This window comes from Protopterus annectens, chromosome 10.part0, assembly GCF_019279795.1.
Source record: "Protopterus annectens isolate FY-2018-M chromosome 10.part0, PAN1.0, whole genome shotgun sequence".
In the NCBI taxonomy this organism is placed as follows: domain Eukaryota; kingdom Metazoa; phylum Chordata; order Ceratodontiformes; family Protopteridae; genus Protopterus; species Protopterus annectens.
The window spans coordinates 942558129-942583001 of NC_056744.1; positions in this window are offsets into that span (position 1 = coordinate 942558129).

Sequence of the window (24873 nt, forward strand, 5' to 3'; positions counted from 1 at the left end):
TATAGTAATGTAAAAAATATGAGCATGTAACAAGGATCCGATTTTTTATTTACAAAAACAGACAAAGTCATCAACATACCTCTCTCTCAGCTACTCCACCAGCCTGTGCATCTGTGCAATGCATAGGACATGGTTATGTGCTCTGTCCTCATCACCCACAAAAAGAAAAGAGCAACTATGAATGATGTAGTCCTGAAATATTTATTTGTTTATTGACATTTGTTAACCGGGTTAGTCCAGCTGGGCTTGTGGCCCTTTTTCAGCAAAGACCCGAGGAGAAAAGCTCCAATCATAGACATTAATAGTATATTACAATGCTAGAGCAATATGTGAGTTAATACAGATTTGAGAGACAGATGAGATAAACATAAGTTATAATACAGAAAAAGGTATATATATATATATATATATATATAGTAGAAAGCATACATAAAGCAGAAAAAAATCATAACATAATATTTTACATGGAGAGTATAATTAAATACAAAGATGAAAACAATTTTAGTCTTAGATTGATTGAAATCAGTATATGGCAATTTTCAAGGGGATTATTGAAAGGGGAGGAGTAAAAGTCCTGTGAATGGTGTGGAAGGAGGCTAAGTATAACAATGAAATACATTGTTCATATCAGGTTATCAAACTGGTTCTCTTGCAGAACATCACAGAATCACTATACACATTTTGTTATATCGCACATGCATTCCTTTACATCTTGGAACAGAGGTGAACACAGATCCGAGGACATAACATTCAAACCTGCAACTCTAATTTATGTCCACACTCCAATCCTGCCACCTACCTACCTAGATAATCCATCTTGCTTGACAGAATATGGTGGGAATTCAGAGAAAAGACTTGGAGTTATGAATGCACAGTAATGGGGTGCTAATATGGACCACAGCTTAGGTTTTACAAAAAGGACAACATGCTGTGAACTTAGGAAAATAAGTTGCAAGAACGAATACGTCGGCACAGTGGTCTCAACCGAAAATCCTAATTGAAAAGTTTCATTCTTCAGAGAGTGGAACACTGTCATGTATCACATAACTGCTGTTAACAGACAACTACAACGTGCTGCACACCAGGAACACAGTAATGTATTTTATGTTGGAGGATGAGCGGAACACTGTCATGTATCACATAGCTGCTGTTAACAGACAACTACAACATGCTGCACATCAGGAACACAGTAATGTATTTTATGTTGGAGGACATTAAACCATGTAGAGATATTCAATGATAAAGTTTGTTTGTGTCTTTCGGCTTTTCCCGGTTAGGGGTTGCCACAGCGGAACTCCGGTCCGCTAATGATTGGCAGTAGATTTTTTACGTGCCGAATTTGCCAGCCCTGACGCACAACCTTCAATGAAGGTATGCCCATTCACGCATGTCTCCACACAGAAGATGCTCTAGCTGAAAATCGAATGGCACAATGTCTTGCTATGAGGCGACAATGCTACCGCAGCACCACCACCGCAGTCTATATTCAATGATAAAGTACACATCATAAATCAAATACATGATATCAGTGTATCTCTGTATTCTGCATTCTAACTGTATGTATCACCATCTGACTCCCTCCAAATAGAAGGATGAGAAGGATGTTGAAGTTAGTTTAAGAAAGAATGACACAATTATATATGAACTTTATTTTGCATATCTTAGCATATACCACAAAAATGTTTGGCAGAAATATACTAATCTGTTCCAAGCTTTACATATAACACTGTAGTTAAAGAGGTGCTGTTGACAAAACATTATAGATTATGGAAATATTCATAGAAATCTGATGAAGAATTGAGTTATTCATAAGCATGCACAAAACCATTAATATCAATAAACAGGGATGCATATTGGCATTTTCAAATGTGTGAAAGACACAATAATAAGAATATAATGATATGTTTCCCCTCTGTGGAAAGATATATACATACTGGCCTCTTTCTTTACAGGCTGAGCTAATAGCCAGCACATGCTTCTAATGAACAAACTAGTATTTTGTGTGTGCAGCCATATTCCCGCAGATAATGGATCGATACAGCAACATTACACACATAAATGCTATAAACCATTGTGATCCACAGAAATGCCAGCTATCATCAAATATTACAAATAAAAAGATATGTGTAGCCACTTGGACAGGCATTCATCTTTTGTTAAACAAATGGGATTGTAATAAGGATATTCACTTTGCTAAAAGGACTGGACTAACAGTTATTTATGAGTTATTCTCCCATACTCAGGTAGATTATGCAATTCTGTTGAAGTATTGCAATAATTAAGAAATACATAGTCACCAGCAGAGTAGGTGCTATAGGCATCAGTGATAGATGACAATAATGGATGTGTGACATTATGTCATTATATGTTGGAAAACAGATATACATCTACAATGTGCAGTATTATGAACATTATAAACAATACTGAATAAATAAAACCCATTGGAATAGAACCTTTACTTATAGAGTGGTCACCATGTTTTTTATAACTATCCATTTGAGCCAATTGTCAGAACAGCTGCTTAATGGTTTTAAAAGACATGGATCTGGTTTATTTGGGACACAGCTATATCTCTAAATTCCACAGGAATGTTCAGGTATAAATAGGATTGTAACACTTACTGTAGGCATCCAATGGCTGCAAACTCATTTTGACGATCATCTGATTAAGCTCCTCTGTGTTCCTGTGAGGCAAGTCATCATAGCAGTGACAAACATGCACTCCAGTATGGTAGATGCCTGTACATCATTGATGCTCCCTCGCATTCTGGTTAAAAATGTCAGTCATTGCAAAGTTTCATGATCTGGCTGTCATATGATGCGCCACTCCTGCACAGATTGTCGATATCTGGGTGGTCTCCTCTTCGGTTCAACTGGGCTCCCAGACATATTGAAAGCTCCAGGAAGTAGACATCTTGATAATGTTGATAATGTCAATAATCCAATGCAGAAAGACACAATTCAGAAAATTGATAGAATTCTCATTCATTTTGCAGGTAGCAATGGTCTGATCTGTAACTGTATCAAAATCAATACTTAAAAGTGGCACTTATGTCATGTTTCAGATCATTGGAAGACAACGGGCAGATGCTACATATGGTCTTGTTTAATGACACCTAATGGATACTTGTGCAGAGCACCTTGCCATTACCCTGAGCTACTGGTTAATGTACCTCATTTCAAGAACTTACACTGAAGTGAGCAAAAGGGATTCCAAAACCTTGAATTTTAATTAACCTCATTAATTATATATGTTGTAGATTGTACTTAAAAGATGTATGCACACAGCTGGTTTTATTTTCAGTTATACCTGACTCATAGTTAGCTGCAAAGGTAATTTGTCACCTGCTAGCATTACTGTTTGGGGAAATATTTATCTCCTTATAGCATACCTCTCAACTTCGTTATGCAAGTAATTTAGACAAAGCCAAAAAGTCCCAAAAATAAGGACGTATTTCAAGTTATAATTTTTTTAAACTTAAAAAGTTACTTGAATAACAGGCTTTGTATTGGCATGCATTTTCTGAAGGTTAACAAGTCTGAAACTCAAATGATTGTCATTATTTAGTGACTTCAATTCTTACTGATTTGCCAGAAAACAAGAAATTTTATGAGAAGCAGACCGAAAATATGAGGCATCTGGACATTCTATGAAAATCTGGACAATTGAGAGGTATGTCTTACAGACCTGTTTTTCACAGTACTCCTTATCAAACGTGTACCCCTTTAGATTAAGCCATTTATGGAAAATGTGTGCATTATGAAAAATGTTTGTGACTTACTGGAAAGGTGTGGGATTTACCTGAATGCATACAGGTGATGACATCTGCATCAATAACATGCAGTACTTTCTCATATTCATTTGTACAGATTGATGTAAATAGCATAACTGTACAGTACATAAAAATGGATTTACAGATTTTCTGCATATCTTGCAGGTGACTCCATACACTCTGTGGTGTATGTAAGGATGAGTATGGATTCCAACATTATCCGTATGTTGCTATGTAGTATGTACTCATATTGCTGTTATGGATATTTATTAATTTATGATTCTTAAAATGAGTATTAGAGCTACTAGCTTATTGCAAAAAGGTCCATACTTTCTGTGGCCTGCTTACGGATCCTGCAACTTTCTGATGCTTTCTGATAATTTATAGATACTCTCTGCTAATGTGGTTAGTATTTACTGCTCAGTAACGAGTAAGTTGATATAAGCTCATCACGTATAACATGCCGTATGACAGACAGTTTTGCACTGGTTGTCTGTTTAGGCTACAGTTGTATTACAGCTACAGCCATCACACATTTCTTATGTACACATGTTTGTGTAGTATGTTAATGTGAAATGCATGCAGATTACATGATTCCTGTGGCACAATGCTGTTGTGTTTGGACCTCCATTACTTGGATATCCACTATTAGGGGTTTAAATCCACTTAGAGCTTTTACAGATATCACAAGATATGTTGCCGTTCCATGTGTTATGTATTCAGGCATTGTTTTATGGTTGTATATGTCAAATTACTTTATGGCACAGGGAGTATTTCCTAGAATTTTGCATTGCACAGGACTGCACAGTGGCATAAGCTGTCCACATAATCATCTCCATATGTGGCCCCCCACATGAATCTAAACATGTGCATATAACTGTCTTTCAGACAGCAAACAGACCTAGGGGTGGCAATTTTTCTCCACAGGAGAATGAGATTATAACAGCTGCTCTATGACAACATGGACAGAGACTTGTTGGAAGGGCAGAAAATGGAGGAATGAAATCTAGAATGAGTTCACTAACATGATTAATACTATGGGAGGTCACAGCAGATCCTGTGAGGTGTATTTCCACTGCTATTCTGACATGATCCTCTGTGCAGCCAACAGGGTACACCAGTGTGAGAGACTGATGGCCCACCATTGACACTCCCTGATGAGCTCACAGTTTCTTGCATCTGTACATAGGGTGAGTGGGGAGTGCTACATATCCAGGAGCATGTGTATGTGTTACTTTGCAGAACATTAATGGATATAGAGTAAATCAGTACATATTGCTGTTGCATGCATATTTATGCATTGAAGTTTTTATGTTGCAGCAGCAGAATTGCATAGTACACATGAGTCCACACAGGGTGATGATGATCAACGTAACTGTAATGACATGTAGCTATACAACTGCAGTACAGGCATAACAGTGAAATCAACGTGTAATGTTGTCTGCTTTCATTTCCACAAGTCCATGTACTTCTCCACAACACCAGAAAATGACAGGTGAGTGTCTCCATATACTGTTACTGTGACAATTACTTGTTATTGTCTCAGCCTCATGTCATACCATTGCTGTTTACTGGTATATTGATATTTTCTTCACAATGTAAACTACAGGCACATCCTCTGGGGGCTCAAGCTGTGCAGGTGCACCTACAGACCAGGTATGGCACCACAACATGCTCAGAGATTGCAGCAATGTGTAGCAGACCTGTGTTGCATGAAATTAATGTCAGTGTTTTTCGATGCATGGACATCTGGTCAACATGTGCACTGTATGTCATGTGTGTATCAGCAGACCCTGTCACTGTGTTGTATATGTCATATGTAACTATTCTAATGCCTGCATAAATGACTGTACTTGCCACTGCAGGATGTGCATTATGACACACAAACTCATCACACTGGAAGGGTGTCACTGGTGTGCTGTTACCTCTCTTTCATATATGTCATTGTTCTTATTCCTGTTGTTCTCCTACATTAATGCTGTGTCCTTCTACCTATTCATAGGACAGCCTACATCAGCATGTCATGCAAAAACAACTGATATGTGTATGTTTTACCTACTGTATGTTTTAACATTGTTGGACAGGTGCATGCCGGCAAGGATGTCATTAAGACTGCTATGTTTATGCCTTTGTTTCCCTACAACAGTTGTATTTCATCCCTCTCCTCCAGTGCCACCTTCCCACAAGGACTTATCATGTGTGTTATGCTTGTATTCCTCACATATGTCATGTATGTTGGATATGTAACATAATTGTCAACTCCCTGTTATATAGATTCCATGGCCCATACACAGACAAGAACTCATGGTAAGTCATTATTATCTGTAACATTGCAGTGAGATATATGTGTCATATGTCATTAATGATATACAGCATATGATGTGAACATGTTCTCCTGAAATGTGCATCTGTCTCATGTTTTAGCACACCAGCTGCATTTATCCTCCATTTACCCATCCACTGATACTGATTTGGGATCTGATGTGTCTCAGTATGGTAATATGGCCCCTGGCCCACAGTGCACTGACATGGTGATTCAGTCTGGCCCAGATGGTAACAGTCAAGTGTATGTACCTGACAGTTCAGATGTGGAGGAAAACTTGTCCAGCTATTCTGACAAAGAGGGGGACATCAAATGGTGAACAGGATGAGACCTGTGGACAACAGCCCCATGTTGAGTCTGCTGGTGATGCTGACAATTCCCCACAACACATTGATTCTGCCCATCACAGTAGATGTAGGCATGTAGCTGGTATGCATGGGCTCATGCCAGAGGGTGTCCACCTACTCCTACGGGCAAATGAACATGCCCAGCGATGTCATGGATCACCATCCATGCACTTGCTTTTGTCAAAAATTATGTTCCACACCAACTGCGTGTGCTGCATGAAGTACAGGAGTGTAGACAAATGGCTGCACAGAATAAAAGCATGTTATCTATGGCATGGTCCATAGAATCCCTAGCTATGATACTACTACAGCAGTGCTGTAGTACAAGTAGGGCTTTGCATGCCCTAACAGTGCTTAGCTGATTTCCAGATGGAAGAGATGGGAGAGGCAGGCCCCCTCTCAGTAAATCAAACCTTGGCCATCTGGCATAGATGTCTATGCTGTGCTTTACTTCTGCTTCTGGCCCATCTGATGAGGACCCAGAAGTCACAACCAGACAGTCAACCCACACTCATACTCCTTCCCAAAGTGCATCTCCACACACACTGGCATCACTCCTTCAGTCTCCTCTGTAGAGCAACCTGTGCCAAGTGTTTCCATTTGTGATAGGGGCAGACTGGACTGCAGTGTGAGCCATAAGTATTTGTGCCTTAGATTGCATTAGAGTAACACTGACAGTTGATCCACTCTGTCCAGTAGTGTCAGTCTCACTCCATGGTGATGATGATTGTTGTACAGATCACTGACAATGTAATTTGTTTATGTTTTTTGTGAATTCTGATGCCACTGGAGTCCAACATTTTTACTAACCGTGGTTGACTCCATTTATTACATTCTTTTATTCCTACTTTACGTTGATATATGTTGCTTGTGAGATTGACAACCGTTCTGCATTATGTCCTGAGTTGTTATCCTGTTTCCATATTTTTATAGTGGATAGATAGGAATCTGTTTCACATATGTGTGTCCCTTGCTGTCTGCCATACACACATGTATCAGTATGTGTCTGTATGCATATCTGTGTCAGTTGTGGCCTGAGATGATATTGGGATACATTTGTATATGTTCATACTGTTTTATTTTATGGTTATGTTATTATGTCTGATGCTCAGTGCATACATCTACTGGGTAATTGCCATTAGATGCAATCTGTGTTACTGTGGTGGCATGACACCTGAACATCAATGTTTAATCTATGTATTTATGTAGGTGTGGTTTGTCATTACTCAAAGTTGTGTGCCAGATGCTGCTGTATTGCCAGGGCCTGGACTTGTAGTCGCATCCTCCATCATCCATGCCAGTGTCTTCTACCCCTGTGTCTTCCTGTTCCTCCACTGATAACTGTAGGATGTCATCTTCAGACATCTGTGTTTCTTGGGGTAGTTCACCCACATCTGCAGCTAGAAGACCATCATGTGCTGTTTTTATGTTATGTAGCACAGAGTACACAGTTATCATCTGTGCTGCCTTCTCAGGTGTGTATTGCAGTGCACCCTTGGATGTATCAGGACATCTGAACCCAGCTTTCAGTACGTCAAACACACTCTCAATGGTATTTCATATTGTTGCAAGTACTCTTTTGTAGAACTCCTCTGTAGCTTTTGGTGGTCCTCTGGGGTCATTAGGCATGACTCATATGGTTAACCACAGTCAGCTGTTGTGAGAAGGAAAACACATATGTTGTCATCACGAATAATGTTGTCAGGGTTGTATTTAGCTTACAAACTAGCCATGTTTCTGTACTTACCCAGTAGTAGTCTCTCAGGTATTTCACCTTGTTGAATGCAGCCCTCAGACCACTTTCTCTCCATATGGCAGCATTATGGATACTTCCATTGTGTGTTGCCATGATGTTTGTTATGCTGCCATCTGCTGCACATATGAACTTGCAGTTCAGGGTGGCCATCCCTTTCCGTAGATGTACCTTTCTACTTCTGGATAAATAGGGGTCTTGATAGGGATATGGGTGCAATCTATTGCACCAAGTTCATATGGGAAGTTTGCAAGGTTATAGAACCGGTACATAACAGTTCTCTGCTCCATAAGGGTAGATGGAAAGTGTATGTACTCATCCACCTTGTTGCCCATTGCTGCCAGAAATTTTGACAGGATACAACTGACAGCTGTATATGACACTCCTACAGCATCTCCCATGTGTTTTTGGCATGCTCCAGATGCCAGTACACTCAGGCTGAAATAAACCTTTGTTTCAAGAGGGATGGGATTACCCCACAGTATTTACACAAATGTGTGTAGAATACATGTTGCATACAGCCTACACCTGTCTAGGTGGTATCTGTCAATGATTTGTTAATCTAGCAATTGGCTTAGTTGCAGACTTGTTCTCACTCTAGCTGGCTGCCTTCTAGGAAGCACAGCCACATTCTCCTCCATGACTTGCAGTACTGAAGCTTGGTAGAGTTCCTTCAATGCAGTTAGCATTTTTCTTGGTTGGTATTATTACATATTCCATCATATGCTGTGGTAATAGCTTCAGTTCTTTGCATTGCAGTATGGCATACACTGAAAATTTCAGCAATTGCAATTTTGTCGCATTAACTTTGCGTTTTGAGTGCACAGTGTGTTTTGGAATCTGATGGGCGTGCGCAAAATCCGTAATTATCCTATACTGAATTGTTAAGTTCTCAGACTGCTTGCAGTGTGTCTTCTGAAGTTGTGTATGCAGCTGCTATGTGAAAGTCTTCCTTCCTTGTGCTGCACTACCAGCAAATAGCATTTGGAATCAGGTCCATTATTTTGCCTTGATAATATTAATTTGGGACATGGAGAAAATAAATGGTAGTCAATTTACTAACAATGTGGTTAATCCACAAAGAAAAGCAAACACCCATTCAAATTTAAACAAACAAAAAAAAAGACACATAAGATGATGGAATAGAATATCTCTAGTTTAACTCAATGAAATTCCAGCATCCATAATATTACTTGTTCTTTGGACCCATGTCCATTTCACTTTGTGGTAGGTGACTTTGAGGTCATTGGTCCATTCATTTTTGAGATCATCACTCCCTCTCTTAGGCTTGGTGTGTTCTTTTCATGCTTGAGAGAAGCATTGCTGACCCCAGGCCTTAAAAAGGCTGTCTTGATTCTGATTATCTTGAGAAGTATTCTCCAATCTCTAACATCCCTTTTGGGGAAGGTTCTTGAGAAATTGTTTACCTTCCACTGGAGTCATTTTTATCAAATCAGGCCATCCTAAATCCATTCCAGTCTGGACATAGGGCATGACAAAATACTGAGTCAGCTCTCATTAGAGTATTTAAAGATCTCCTAGTTTTGAGAGAGAGTTGCGTTAGCTGTGAATTTTTCACACCTACAGCCTACCCTCTGCATTGCTGGGCTCCATAAGACTCTATTATTGGTCCACTGCTGTTTACTATTTATTGCCAATGGGAGACATTCTTCATTTGAGAGATATGCAGTATTATTGCTATGCTAACAACATACATCTACACCTCTTGTTCCCTCAGGGTTCTGTGTCATGCCTCAGTTCCTTTTCCTATGACTTGGAACCTATCCAAGACTGGATTGTCAGTAGTGGGCTTAAACTCACTACTTATAAAACTGTAGAAATGATGATTCATGCTACTTTGAAAAACTCTTCCCTTCCAGTTTTCATGCCTGACATTCAGTATCATGACAATAAACTGAAATGTATGTCTAAGATGCTTGTGTGTGTGTGATCCTTTATGATTGGCCAATGCTTATGGACCATATTTCAGTGACTGTCGAATCACCCTCAGATTATCTCCTCAATTAAGCATCTTATTCCTCCCAGTGACCTTCCCACGGTGGTTCATGCCTTGATTTTTTCTTGTCTAGACTATTGCAATTTTTTACTTATTGGTCTTCCTGAAACTGAACTTGCACATTTACAACTTGTTCAAATTTCTGCTGTACGTTTACTGTCTGGTGTTGCAAGACACTATCACATTACTTCAGTCTTGGACAGTTTACACTGGCTTCCTGTAAGAAATCGTATAATACACAAGATTCTTCTTACAGTATATCTTTCAATTCATACCAATGGACTACCTTATTTAAAGGGTTTTTACATATTCATATTTCTTCCCAATTACATTGTTCCAGTTCACAAAATCGTCTTACTACATCAGTGTATAACTTGGACTCATCTGGTTGTCATTCACTCATTTTACAAGGCCCTGTCCTATGCAATGATCTTCAAGGTTGACTTTGAGAAATACTCACTATTGCTGGCTTTAAGACTGCTCTCAAAACATGCTTGTTTAATACTGCTTACTTATGATTATGTATGTTTCTTTTATCAATGTATTTACTTTCTCATTACTTTATACGTAAAGTGCTTGGGTTAAAGCACTTAAATAAACTTGAACTTCAATATTATGTCTCCCTGGATACAATAGGTATTACAGGTACAGAGGTAATACCTCTGGTAGAGGGGTATCTGGTTATACTAGGGCCACGCTTATCCCACATCTAAATTCTCCAGTGAGATCAATGGGACATTATTGTTTAGCCAACATATTTGTTGGAATACAGGTCTCTCAAATTAAATTCTGTAGAAAACATGCCCTGGGATTCAGGAAGCCATATTTTTCATGCAAGAAGTGTAGGAGCTCCTGCACTGAAAATGGCTGCCGAGCACTTCAGGATAGTGCTGTTTTCACATGCATGAGCAGTCTTACACTGTTCTAGCATGGAAAACCAGCAAATATGCAAATCACCTCATTTGCTGGTGAAAACATGAAAATGAGGTGATTTAGCAATTCACCAAACTGCCAGGTCTCTGTGCTAGAACAGTGTCAGTGTAGAAATGCATTCAGAAAATAACTGAGTGCATTACTGCAACTGACAAAACGGAGGCATGACAGCTCATGAAAAAGCATGTATTATGTACATTAGACATGCCAATGGCCAAATATAAGGCCTTTGGCATTAAAAAATTATGAATTATTATGAAAATTAAATTTTTTTTTGGCCAATCTCGGCCATTTAAGCATAGGGAAGCGGCGTGCAAATGGGATCGTGCCGAAAAAAAATGTGAAAACTCAATTTTAAGTTAATTCTGCATTTTGCCATTATAATCAGTGCCATGCAGAATGTAAACAATACCAGGGAGCACTGGTTGTCAAGAGGAAAGGGTCCATTTTAGTGCAGTAACTAATGACCTACATACTGGGGTATGCAAATGAGGGGAGTTATACTGAATCACATATTTCTTGAAAGTGTCAGCTTGTACCTAACCATGTAGGTGCGGCAATACAACAGTGCAAGTCTAAGAGCTGAATGACTTCATAAGGGGGTGTGTTATGCTTGCTGTAAGCTCACTGGAGCTCTGTGGCCTGTGCTTGCCTTAGCTAAGCACAGCTAAGGAGGGGGTGTGTCAGATGTGCCTGAGCAGTGTGTACATAGCTTAAACAGGTGTGCGCGGCACGAACTGGGTTTTAAACAAAAGGAAATGGCAGCATTGTTTACATTTCAGCACTGGGTATATGCGGCATGCCTTGGGGCTTAAATAGGGAGGAACTGGGAAGGGGAACAGCAGTAGGAAGGCAATCAAGGAGAACTAGCATTGCTGGCAGGTGAAATGTATCAGAAATTACACATGCATTAGCCCAGCATACAACTATAAACTATGCGAACACCCTACAGACTGGTTTTTCCCACAAACTCTACACCGCCGGTATACACAGATGGGGGATTTTTAACTGGCAAAACTAACTAAAAATGTTAGAGGCTGCTGCTGCTTTACTCCATCAATATGTGCTAGAGACTGAGGGTGCTGAGGAGGAGAATGCTGACAACTGACCCACACTGAGGAGGAGGAGAAGAGTGTACAGTCCCAGGGTAACCTACCATGAGCTGGAGAGAGTGGAGTGCTATAGGGTGGACAGGGACATTCTACAGAAAATCATTGAGCTGTGCTGGCCACGCCTCACACACAGAACTAACAGAGGGGATCTCATCCCAGTGGACACCAAGGTATGTGTAGGCTTATGAATACTAGCCACAGGTACCTTCCAATGACCAACTGGGGATATCATGGGGTCTCACAGGCATCAGCATCCAGGGTACTCCACCAATTCCTGGATGCCATGACACCACATGCCAATGAGCACATATATTTCCCCATCACCTGTGAGGCATTGACCAGAAGTATATATCTCTTTCACCGTATAGCAGAATACCCTGAGGTAGTTGATGCTACAGACTGCACGCACATCCACATCACGGCACCAGCTGATGAGTGGGGTAGGGTCTACATAAACCGCAAGGGCTTCCCCTTTGTCACCTACCAGGTCATGTGCAATGCCCAGGGCATTATCATGAACATTTGTGCTGGTAGCCCTGGAAGCTAGCACAACTCCCACATCTGGCATTGCTCAGCTGTATCAGGTGTTTGCAAGGGGGGGACATCCCATTTGGCCATCTAGTGGGGGATGCTGGCTATGCACTGAAGCTGTGGCTGATGGCACCCATCAGAAATGCACACACACCCGAATAAGAACACCATAATGAGGCACACGCAAAAACCAGGATCATTGTAGAGCATGTGTTTGGGATGCTCAAGTCACAGTTCCTCTGCCTTGACATATCTGGTGGAGCCTTGCAGTACTCTCCAGCTACATGTACACAAATGTTCATAGTATGTGCCATGCTGCAAGATATGATCCTTCAGAAATAGCTGCAGCAGGAACAGCACGGGGCAGGGGCACACACTCCCCCACCATTGCCAAGGCCACCACAGGTACAGAGGGACTCAGAGGAGGAACATCCTGAGCTTGCCCCTGTAGGCATAAGGAGGCATGCCCAGTATGCCCATCACTTGGCAAAGAGGCAGCGCATAGCACACACACTGACACTGTAGGGACCCAGGGACTGATACTTCTCTCCAACTCGCACATACAGTAAATGACACTACCTGTGCTTTACCATGTATAGGGAGTGTACTACATGCATCTGACATAGTCAGCCCTCTAGCACCATCCTCAATACTGGCCCAGCAACAAGGTAAGTCACGCTTCCTATCAATTACTGAATGGAGTAGTATGTTCTCATAGTTGTATGTATAATACAGATGCAAGCATGCAAGGGAATTGGGTGGCTGAATGGGATAGCAGCAGACAGCTGAAAGCTATATGGCACAGCAGGAAATTTATAACAAATACTGGTGTCAACATACTAGGCAGCACTACACAAGGTGACAACTCCCACCGCAGTACATGTGATGGCCCAAATAACTGTGGGTGTCAATAGGTCACACACATGGATGTCAGTGAGGGTCACATACTCACCACTAGCCTCACCTAGTAGGACAAGTGTAGATGACCATAACGAAAGGCTGGGCTAAGGCCCCCAAATCATGGCAATGGTGAACAGTCCCCCACCAGACCTACTCAGACATACTACAATAGGTCTGGCAGTTGCATTTTAGTTCTGAAGAGTAAGAAGTCTGAAACTGAAATTTATGCCATTAAGATCTAACATGTGTACTCTACTGATATGCCTCCTTTCTGCATGATAGGTCACAGTACAATATGAAATGGGAGCCAGCAGAGTAACTGAAATACCAGTACAGTCATTGCAAATGATTAAAGTCTTCAGGTGTGCACCCCTCCACAATCCCATGTAGAAATGCAGTAACATAAGTTTGAGGAGTAATATCACTGGAGCACAGATTGCCAGAGCTGTGTCAATCCACATTGTTACATGTGTACAATATGCAGGGGTTAGTGTGGTACGTTTGCTGTGTGTTTAATATTTCCTGGAAGTGGTCAGCATGTGGGCCTGGATGGTTGTGTCTCAGTGGCCTAGGTACAGTACAGAGTTCGACAGGGCCATGTTCCAACAACTGCAGTGCCAGCTACACTGCTTCTCAGCTACACCCATGTCAGCAGTTGCACATACTCACTGTCCAAATGTCAATATCTGTCACTGTTGGAAAGCTAGACATGCCATGAATGGGGGCCCATACACAGAAACAGTACACAGGTGGAAGTAACCTACACAGAGTGCATATAAGATAACTGTCAACTGCACACAAGTTTGGAATTATACATAGAGGTTAGCATCACATTAGTTGTCCCTCTAGTATGAAATACGGGTAGTCTGGCCAATCACTGACAGACCACAAAAGGCACAGTTATAAAGTGATGTTAGGCTGCCCATGTCCACACACACGCCAGCGTAATGGGAATGTCCTAGGTATATTTGTGAGTCAGGTGCAAGTAGCTTCCATGTTACACATGCACCCAGCTCACCCCACCATCAGACACAGGTTTATCAAAGGTCATATCCTTGCTGTAGGGAATGAGTACAGTATGAACCCATCTCTGCATGGGAATACATACATGATACTGCATGCTGAATAGGTGTCCAGTCCAGTTGTGTCCCTAGCTGTAAGCAGCAACCCGACCACATCCAGACTCGTGGATCAGTATGAAGAGGAAGGATTGACAGGAACACCTCAACCACTCACCACTGTCACCCCAGGGTAATCCACTGGCTTGCAGCTTGGGAACGTACGACTGACAGAATGCACTAGCCTGCTACAGATGGCCTGCAGCACTCTCAAATGGCCTACAGTCCTCTGGCAAAGGCCCATGCCTCACCCATGGTGCCAATGTATGGAATGTCAGAGGGTCCTAATTAACAACCTAATGCAGTAAACAGAAAACAAATGCAAGGCCATGTTGACAAATGCCAGTAGCATGCCTCCCCATGTCCTACTGCAAGGACTGTGGACCAGGCCATAAATACTACTGGGATAAAGGCCCAACTATAGTGATATATTGCTTTCATAATGTTAGAAAGAGGAGAGAATAACAGAAGGGGGTGTAGAAGCATGAATGTTATGGAGTGTGTGAAGTTTGAAACTCTAATGTCAGCCCATACTACCCCGTGACTGCAAACCCATGAATGAATAGCCACAAAACTGCTTGTAAACCACAATGTGAAGGCAAACTGACCAGATATATGAGTCCTGCCTCTGGATAACCTGGGTCCATCTGTACAGCTGAGAGGTATGGCCCCACCAGGATATGGCCATTCCATTAAGTTGAGAAAAGCACAAGAAGGAGATCCCCAGCCAGCATATTGACAAGGTGCAAGACCATTTACACAGAACCAGCAGTCTATTGTCTGTAGCTACCCTTCCACAATGGCAGGAGTGTGCAAGAATGTGTGGTCTATATGCCTCAGAATATTGGTCTCAGCTTCATTCATCTTGCATTTCCCTGGTAAATAACTGTGAGCAAATAATGATAACTGTCAGTAGTTGATGGCATGATATATCACAGTGTAAAATAGTACATATGTCAGAAAATCTATGCTACAACCAACCATGTTACACAAGCAGCACAGACAGCAATAGTTACAGTATCCCCCATATGTTACGCCCATTGTGTCTCCATATTGACAACCTATCTAGAGATATCCTGCAGAAACAGGTTGCTAGGTGTAGCTGTAGCATACAAAACCCTGAACTGGAGTCCAACCCTCCCTGGAATGGATGCACGCACTCAATATAGAAGGTCATACTGGGCATACTCCTACACTTAGAGAAATGAAGCCCATGTCTGACAACACAGTGGACTACAGATGTCCGTTATTCACAGATGTCTGTGCACACACCAAATTGTACACCACTGATACTTCACACACACACACACACACACACACACACACACACACACACACACACACACACACACACACACACACACACACACACACACACACACACACACACACACACACACACACAAACTGGATAGGAATACTCAAACATATCTAAGGCTAACATAATATAATATGTCAAACATACACACACAAAGATGTGGGGAAGAGAGAGACAGACAGCGACAGGGAGAATCCCATTATGAGGCCTTTCTCACCCAGTACACATCTCAATGGCCTATATCACATGATGTGCTGATGTCATTCACTGTAGAAATTCCTTTGGTTATCCCTCAGCCCTATAGTCTCAGTGGAACTTGTGATAACTGTGTAACACTACAGTAAAATAAGTATCCATGTAGCAGTTGTAATCTCAGTCCTGTCAAATGTAAAGTTGTGTGTGAGTGTGTGTGTGTGTGTTTCTAGATGAATGTGATTGAGACCATTCACAGTCATTACACTTCCCATTGCCCTACTTTAGGACTCCTGCTGATGTCAGTCACCCCAAAATAACCCTTTGGATAGCGTGTGGCCCTATAAGCTCCATGGCACTTGCGATAAGTGTGAAATACTATAGTGTAGCAAACTAGTTAGGTAGGAGTTTTAATCCCAGTCCTAGTAACTGAGAATGTGTGGGTTTGTGTGAGAAAGTGTGTGTGTTTTTGTGGAGACCTGATTTTGAGGCCATTCACACTCACTACACTTCCCTTACCCCTCCTTTAGCACTGCTGCTGATGTCACTCATCTTAGAGGTATATTTGGACAGTGTTCTACCTATAAGCTCTGTGGCACATGAGATAAATGAGTAACAATGTAGTAGCAATAACTACATAGGTTGGGGGTTGAATCTCGTTTCTGGCAAGTGTTTGTGTGTGTGTACATATATCTACATTAAAGAGTTTGGTGCCATTTACACCCAGTACACTTCTCAGTGCCTAACTGTAGCAGTCCTGCAGATATCATTCACCTTAGAAGTACCTGCTGGCAACACTAAACCATATTAGGTCAGTGTTGCATGTGGTAAATGTGTAACATTAAAGGTCTGAAAGCATAGTTAGATAGAGGTTTGAACCTCACTCCTGGCAAATGTAAATGGGTGTGTAGGGTAAAATATTTTCTGAAATCTCTCATCCACTACATCCCCCAATGCCAGTATTTACAAGGGCTGGTGATGTTCCTCACCTTAAAAGTACCTTGGGACAACATCCATCCTATAAGCTCTGTGGCACATGCGATAAATGCGTAGTACTATAGTAACAATACATAGCTAGGTAGGGGTTTGAAACTCAGTGCTGGCAAGTGTGTATGTGTCTGTCATCAGTATCCTGTGTGGGTGTTGGTGTGATTGTGTAGTAACAGGATCCATTGGGGGGTGGGTTTTGTTAAATTATTATATTGAGGATGTAGTATATGTCCCAATGTCCACATTACATGGCCAACAGTTGTCAAACACCATAGAGGGTGGTGTAGACAATCCACAGCCCTAAATGTGTAGTGCCATGTGCAATGACTATGTGACAGTATGGATTAGTTAACAATATAGGCAACCCTTCTAATACTCAGAGACCACTCTCCACCCAGGAATCATACACAAACACACTTGGCTAGGCAGCAACCACTATATCAGTGGTTCTCCTGCAAATTGCCTCACAGATAGTAACCACGGTGTAATTGCAGTGGACTCCATGTCAAACTGATGACCAGACATGACTGGCATCACACAGGGTACAGACTCATGTCCTCTCATGTTTGGGATCTACCCTTCTGAGGTGCAGGAGGACACAAAGGCACCCTGGCTGATAATGTTTGAGTAAGACAGTAAGGTGGGTGGTAGCATTCCCAATGCATGTGATGTTGACATCATGCCCAAAGGCCACTTGACACTTATGACTGTTGTCAGAACCCTGGACATTACTTCAATGCCAAGAGATGTGCCGCCATTACCTTTGGGAACACCATGGCACACATGAAGTAATACATTGGTGGTAGTCCACTGAGCAGTAATGTTATTATAACAGAATGGGGAACACAGGTTGACAGTCATTTGCCTGCTGACCACAACAGTGCCACTGACATCAGAAAGTACTTTGATGTGTTACATCTCCTGACTGAGTGTGTGTTATCCAACAAGTAAAACAACATGGCACCCTGTTCCATCCCCTCAGTAGCCCAATCAATGTGTACAGTGGTCCTTTTGCCATGTTCCCCACTGGACACCTGCAACAACTGTAGAGTCTGCAAATGTACCCCACAAAGGGAATACCATGCCTTATACACATGCCCTGTATGGACAGACTCCAATAACTCCAGTGAATCCCCGTATCATACTTTATATGTAGGTGCAATCACTACCTCAGTTACACAGCCATGTCTCACCAAATGAGGTCAAGAATTCTACTTCTGAAGATACCAAAATGTCCACACAACATGCCCCAGAGACGTCAAGCAAACTTCCACACTTAAAAAAACATGTATGTGGGACATGTGCACAACCCAGACACTGTCCATGTTATGGAATACAAATCACATACATGTGAAGCAGTGCACATCTCTGGTCACCCACAATAGAAATCTGTATGAGTGGATGGGGAATACAATACCCACCCCTGGGGACCACTCCAGTGACTATACTCCTGAGCCACACTGGGGACTATTTTCATGTGGCCTGATGCCAGGTTATTCCCTTGGGCTAGCCTTGTAGAGCCTTCAGGCCCATTCACCTACTACACACCTATGAAGCAATGAACCTATTGATCTCAGTACTGGCAAGTGTATGTGTGTGTGTGTGTGTGTGTGTGTGTGTGTGTGTGTAAATAGTAATCTCAGTGTGTTTGGTTGATGAATATCCCCTATGGCTGTGGTTATTAGCAATTTGAGGTGTGTCCAAACCACAACACGTACCATTCTCCGTTCTACAGCAGATGTTGTAAATTAACATATACCTGTGTACAACCCTCTGCCCTATAATCTGTGAGGCATATGCAATCACTGTGTTACAGACCGGGGAACTATGTGCACATAGAGCTGTACCTTGCTTATGACATAGTGGATGTGTTACCACACTGTGTGAGAACACATTTACTCAGCACTTCACTTGTGGGGGGAGAGAGGGGTAAAGCTGGCACTGAATGTGTTGTCAAGATTGTGGCCAATATCTCTTGTCTCAGGATAGGTATTAGGATTGCCCAATAACTCACAGCACTTGTGTTTAATGCTGTGGAGGTTGTTGATGTAACTATCAAAGGCTGCTGTGATTGTTGTCAGTGTCTGCTGCATGTCTGCCATCATAGATGCCTGTAGGGGATTCCATGAGGGATCCAAAGTTGTGTTTGAGGCTAATAAGGGAGTTCAACAGTCATGGGGCACCACCTTTCTCTGCAACAGTGTCCTCCCTCTGATGTACACTTCAGTAATGGCAGGTGACCATCACATTGTCTCCCAATGTTTGGAGGACAGTGTCTGGGTTCTGCTGGCTCTGGCTAGTACCATTCATTCATGTACCTGTTTGTACAGTGCATATGTGTATGATTCCACAGTCATGCAGATATTTCTCATTGCCATGGGTGCAGTGAAGTCATCCACCCCTGTTTTCATGCCTGCAAAGTCAGCTTTGGAGATGTTTTGCAAGGTGGTTACTTTTATGGGGGGTGTGGTTAACATGTTGAGTTCCATGTTGATTACAACCTGTGTGGATCTCACCATGCAGGGACTGACATCTGTGGATGAGCAGCAGTTCCATATTTGAGTAGTAAACACAGGTCAAGGTTGTTGCATCCTCTACTGGGGGTCAGTATGAGCTGATCCAGGGCATTGGAAGTGATGAATCCCAGAAGTGTTGGGCCACTGTACTGACGCTTGGCTACTTTCCCCAGGTGATGGAGTGGTAGTTGAAATCTCATACTATGTCAGTGTTGCATTGGACCATCATAGATGGCAGGGTGTTGAGGAATGTTCATTGACAGTATAGGGACATAGATGTGGAGCCATAGCAGGCTATGGTCTGGATTGCACTATTACCCCAAGGCAGTTGTACCAGAAGCATCTCCAATGCATTATGCTGGGATACTAATATGGAGGTGTTCCTAGCCATAATGAATATGGAGACAACACCACCTGTGGAGGTGTGGTGTGGTCCATGTTTGGGAGCTGACAGCTGTGGAATGTGTCATAGCCTGAAACTGCAGGTCTGCTGCTGTGCGCCACCTCTCCATTACAGCATACATGTGTTCTCCACACTGAATGCTTTGAGTGACTGCATCCTGACAGTTAGATGTCTACTGTTGAGCAGCATGACCCACAGATTGCATACATGTCTACCTGTTGTGGTGGTAATTACATTAGGAACACTGCCTAATAAGGCATCATAGGGGTGTCAAGACACTTAGCCAGTACCTGGAAACCCAGACTTGACAGATGTAGGACATCTGTGGCAAGTCATTGGGTTCTGTCAGTCATGGCATTGCAAGCAGAGAGGTACTGGATCCCCTGAGAATGACACAAAACACGTAAGCCAATGTTGCAGTCAATCATCTGTTGATAGTACCACAGCATCATTCTGGGTGATGGCAGTACACTACTCAGGGCTACTGTCACACCTGCCTGGACCACATAATCAGAGAGTTCAACCATGTCTCTTGTCATGTAGTCCAGGGAGGTGTGTCCCAAGTCATTCACACCCACATGGATACAGAGTGATACTCATAGTTGTTGTAGAGTGCCATGACTGGCTGTGTCATGTGTTGGATGCTGGCATGTGATAGATATTTGGCTGTTACCCATGATCACTGTATTGTGCAAGGTGGTTAGCCTTAGGAGCTTAGGATGAGGGCCACACTGTGTAGGTTAAATATGTGTCCCTTGGCATGTGGCATATCATGGTGTCTGAGTGGGTGTCTGTCTTGCTATTTTGTGCTGTTTAGGTAAATGTCCATTGAGTGCCTCTGGGAAGGTGGGTGTGTAGCTTTTCACTGTATGTCATGTCTGTCAAAGTGGGTGTCATGGTGAGCTACATGTTCCACATGGTGTGGTGCAAGTGTTTATCTTATCCTCTTGACCTACTACTCCAGTCTTTGCTGGAGACTGCATATGTCCACATTGGGTGATATATGGGTAACCTTCACAGATCTGAGTGCTTGGAGTTTAGTGGGGAGGGTTGTCTGTGTACATGAGGCAGTTGCAACAGTGTCTCAGAATGGACAAGTGCACCAGGTTAATTGGTAAAAGCACAGAAAACTGCCCTTCAACCATGCCAGGAGGGACAGACATAACTAATAAGTACTGGGGCTACATCTGTGATGAACAAGTACTGCTGACAGCTCCCAGGTGTGCCACACTTCTTGATACAATAACCTGGTGAAGTGCCAAGCCATAATGCTAGCTGAAGTGCAAGACAGAAAGAACTAGCATGATGTAAGGGTGGAACAGAAGGCAGACTGTCTGCCACCTATAATACTTTACTGCAGCTGTGCAGTTATAAGCAGCTTTGGCTATGAGAAAGTTCAGTAGGCTCTGTAAAATGTGTGGTAGCTGTGTAACACTATAGTAGGCATAACTAGATAGGCAGGAGTTCTAATCCCAATACTGGCAAATTTGTGTGTGTGAATCATGTACTGTCTGGCTTACACCATTTTGACTTGTGTGCTACCCTTCACACTTCCACTCACCCCAATCTAGTAGTCCTGTTGATGTCATTCACCTTAGAAGTACCTTTGGACTAGTTGGAAAGGTATCAGCTCTGTGATGTGCTTGATAACTGCGTAGCACTATAGTAACAATAACTAGATAGTCAGGAGTTTTAATCACCCTACTGGCAACTGTTTGGATGTGTTTGTGTGAGAATCATGTAGTGTGTGTGGGTTACACCATTGTTGATCTGTGTACTACCCTTTACACCTCCCCTCACTCCAATTTAGTAGTCCTGTTGATGTCATCCACCTTAGAAGCACCTTTGGAATAGGTGGAACTGTATAATCTCTGTGGCGCGTCTGATAACTGTGTAGCACTATAGCAGGAAATACTTAGGCAGGAGTTCTAATCACAATGCTGGCAACTGTTTGTGTGTGTGAGGATCATATCTTGTGTGGCTTATACCATTTTGATGTGCATACCATACACGGCTGGTGACCACCTCCCGCTGCCATTACTTTATATAGTGTGGTAAGAGCATCTGCCTCACATGCATCAGGTTAAACAATTGTACAGTCCTCTGTACAGATGTGTCTGGAATATCCATATGTTTGCAACCTATACATAGTCAGAAGTGGTCTGTGTGCCTTAACAATGCCCATGTATGTGATATTATAGCCAAATAGGCCACAATGAGTGTACTAACACATATGGCAGCATGAGGTATCATACCTGACTGAAACATCATGCTGATACGTCTGCTGCCCTCACAGATGGCCAGCCTTGTAGGTGCAATACATGAGTCCAGATGCTTGGTTTTACAAGTGAACTGTTCCTGTTATGGGTCACATTAAAGGCTGGAAGAGGTGTGGACTGACATATCGTGGTCCTAATTAGTATGTAACTGGAGCACCTTGCATTTTAACAGGGGTGTGTACACAATTTATATCCACTATATACCACTAATGTGTCACACATGTCCCTACCTGAGGCCATTTGTCCAGCCCATTTTGTTGGCCTCTGCCCAGATGTCTTGGTACTGACAAGTTGTGAGGTATGCTACAGGAATGTTGACTTCACGTCAGATAGGCCACAGTGGTGACCACTGTGATGCAGTGCAGTTAACCCCAGCACAAGTGAACAAGCGCAAAAAGCAATACAACTATTACATAAAGCAATATAGCTATTACTGATGGTTGTGTGCATGGTAAATTGCACCCCCTTCACATCCCAGGGGTATTGTCAGGCAGCAGCAGAACAATGTCATACTCACCAGCTTCAGGCTGCTGTCCCATATGCAGACCAGAGGGTCCTAGGTAGCTGTGAGAGGGAGTTACTGTCAGCAGACTCACATGTGGCCTTGGTACAGGATGGATGCAGCATGTCTGCACATCTACAGTACTAACCCCAATAATATACACTGTCCGGTCCTCACCATAGATGTGCACCTCTATGCATTAGAAAACCCCATCCACAAATGCAATTGGACCAGGGCATAATGTTCACTCACATATTGGGTGATGATGTCAGTTTCCCCAACAGAGAATGCTGGTAGGCGAGCCCTCTGCATGCTATTTGGAAGACAAACAGGAAAAAGGTCACAGGACCTCATACAGTTGTCAAACTGCACATCAACAGTGGATATTACTTGCAAATAATTCACAGTACACCATAACCCTCCAAGCTATCATGGCTATAGTAGCTTGCATTACACTCCTGGCCCTGAGTTATTTTATTCCCCCCAATGTTGGACACTTAATTGCATAATCCTCTATTCTCTATTCATTTCTGTGTAGAGGGTTGACAGTGGCCATCTTCCATGTGGATGGTGTGTGAATGGTGGCAGGTCTGTGTTTGACTGTGGTGTGTGATGGAGCTGTGAGCACATGCCTGAGTTCATGTAGGAGGTATACAGTGATGTTATTGTGCCCCATGGAGATATGCTGTTGCTGCCATCAGTAGGCAATATGTACATGGTCACCATTGCTGAGGGGAGGAGTGTGGCTGATGTGCATATCCTCCTGTACAACTGGGGTGGACAGGGGTGCAATGTTCCCACCTAACCTGTGCGATGCAGGTTGCCTATATCCATGGCATGTGTGTATGAGGTGTTCTCTACTCCCAGTACAGGGTGAATTGTGTTGTTTCCTCTGAGACTTACAATGTATGTGGAGACATAGTTGCAATTGTCCTTGGTGGTGTGGATAAGTCTGATTTGTAGTCATAGTCAGCCTTACAGGAAGTCACCTGTGAACTTACATGCTTGCTCAGATATAGGTGGACTTGCTTCCAAGTTGTTGTCTGCACCTATGTGTCCCTGTATAGCCAATGTAGCAACCTATTGTGTATTGCTGCTGTCCATCAAAGGGGATTAGTCTATCTTGGTGGAGGCTGGTTATACAGTTCAGGTACTGCTGAGTCCATATAGTTACAGTGGATATAAAGGGTACACACCCTTGTTACAATGTCTGGTATTTATGCAATTGGAACATGACACCACAATAACTTATTTCAAAACAATTCCCACCTGTAATGTGACCTATAGCCTGTACAAATCAATTGAAAACATAGCAATCTGGTCTGTGAAAATATAAGGAAATAATCAGTACAATAAGCCAACTGAATGAGTGTGCACTTCCTTAAACTGATATGTTGTGTATGTACCTCTTGAGATGGTTACACATTCATTCATTTTGATTTGGACTCTAACATCATGGCATATCCTCACTTGGCAATATTTGCTCACCTTCCTAGAAACACCTTTGATTGTATTTCAATGGAATTGTACAGGTTAGGGGTCACATTCAAGATGAAAAACATTATGAAATTATCTTCTATGGTCTGATTGTCATACTGCACACAAACCTGGCATTATAACAGGGGTGTGTACACTTGTGATATCCATTGTATATACGTGTTGATATAGCTGGTAGTGGTAGGCATGGACAGAAGGTCATAACACAATTGGGCACTTCTCTGATTAATATCTGATAATCATGCCAACTCTAGTACCCATATCAGTGACAGGGCAATGCAACAACTAGTAGCTGTACACATTTATGTCTGTTGTATGTACTGACATTGATATTATACACATGTGCAACATGCACAACCTATGTACCTGA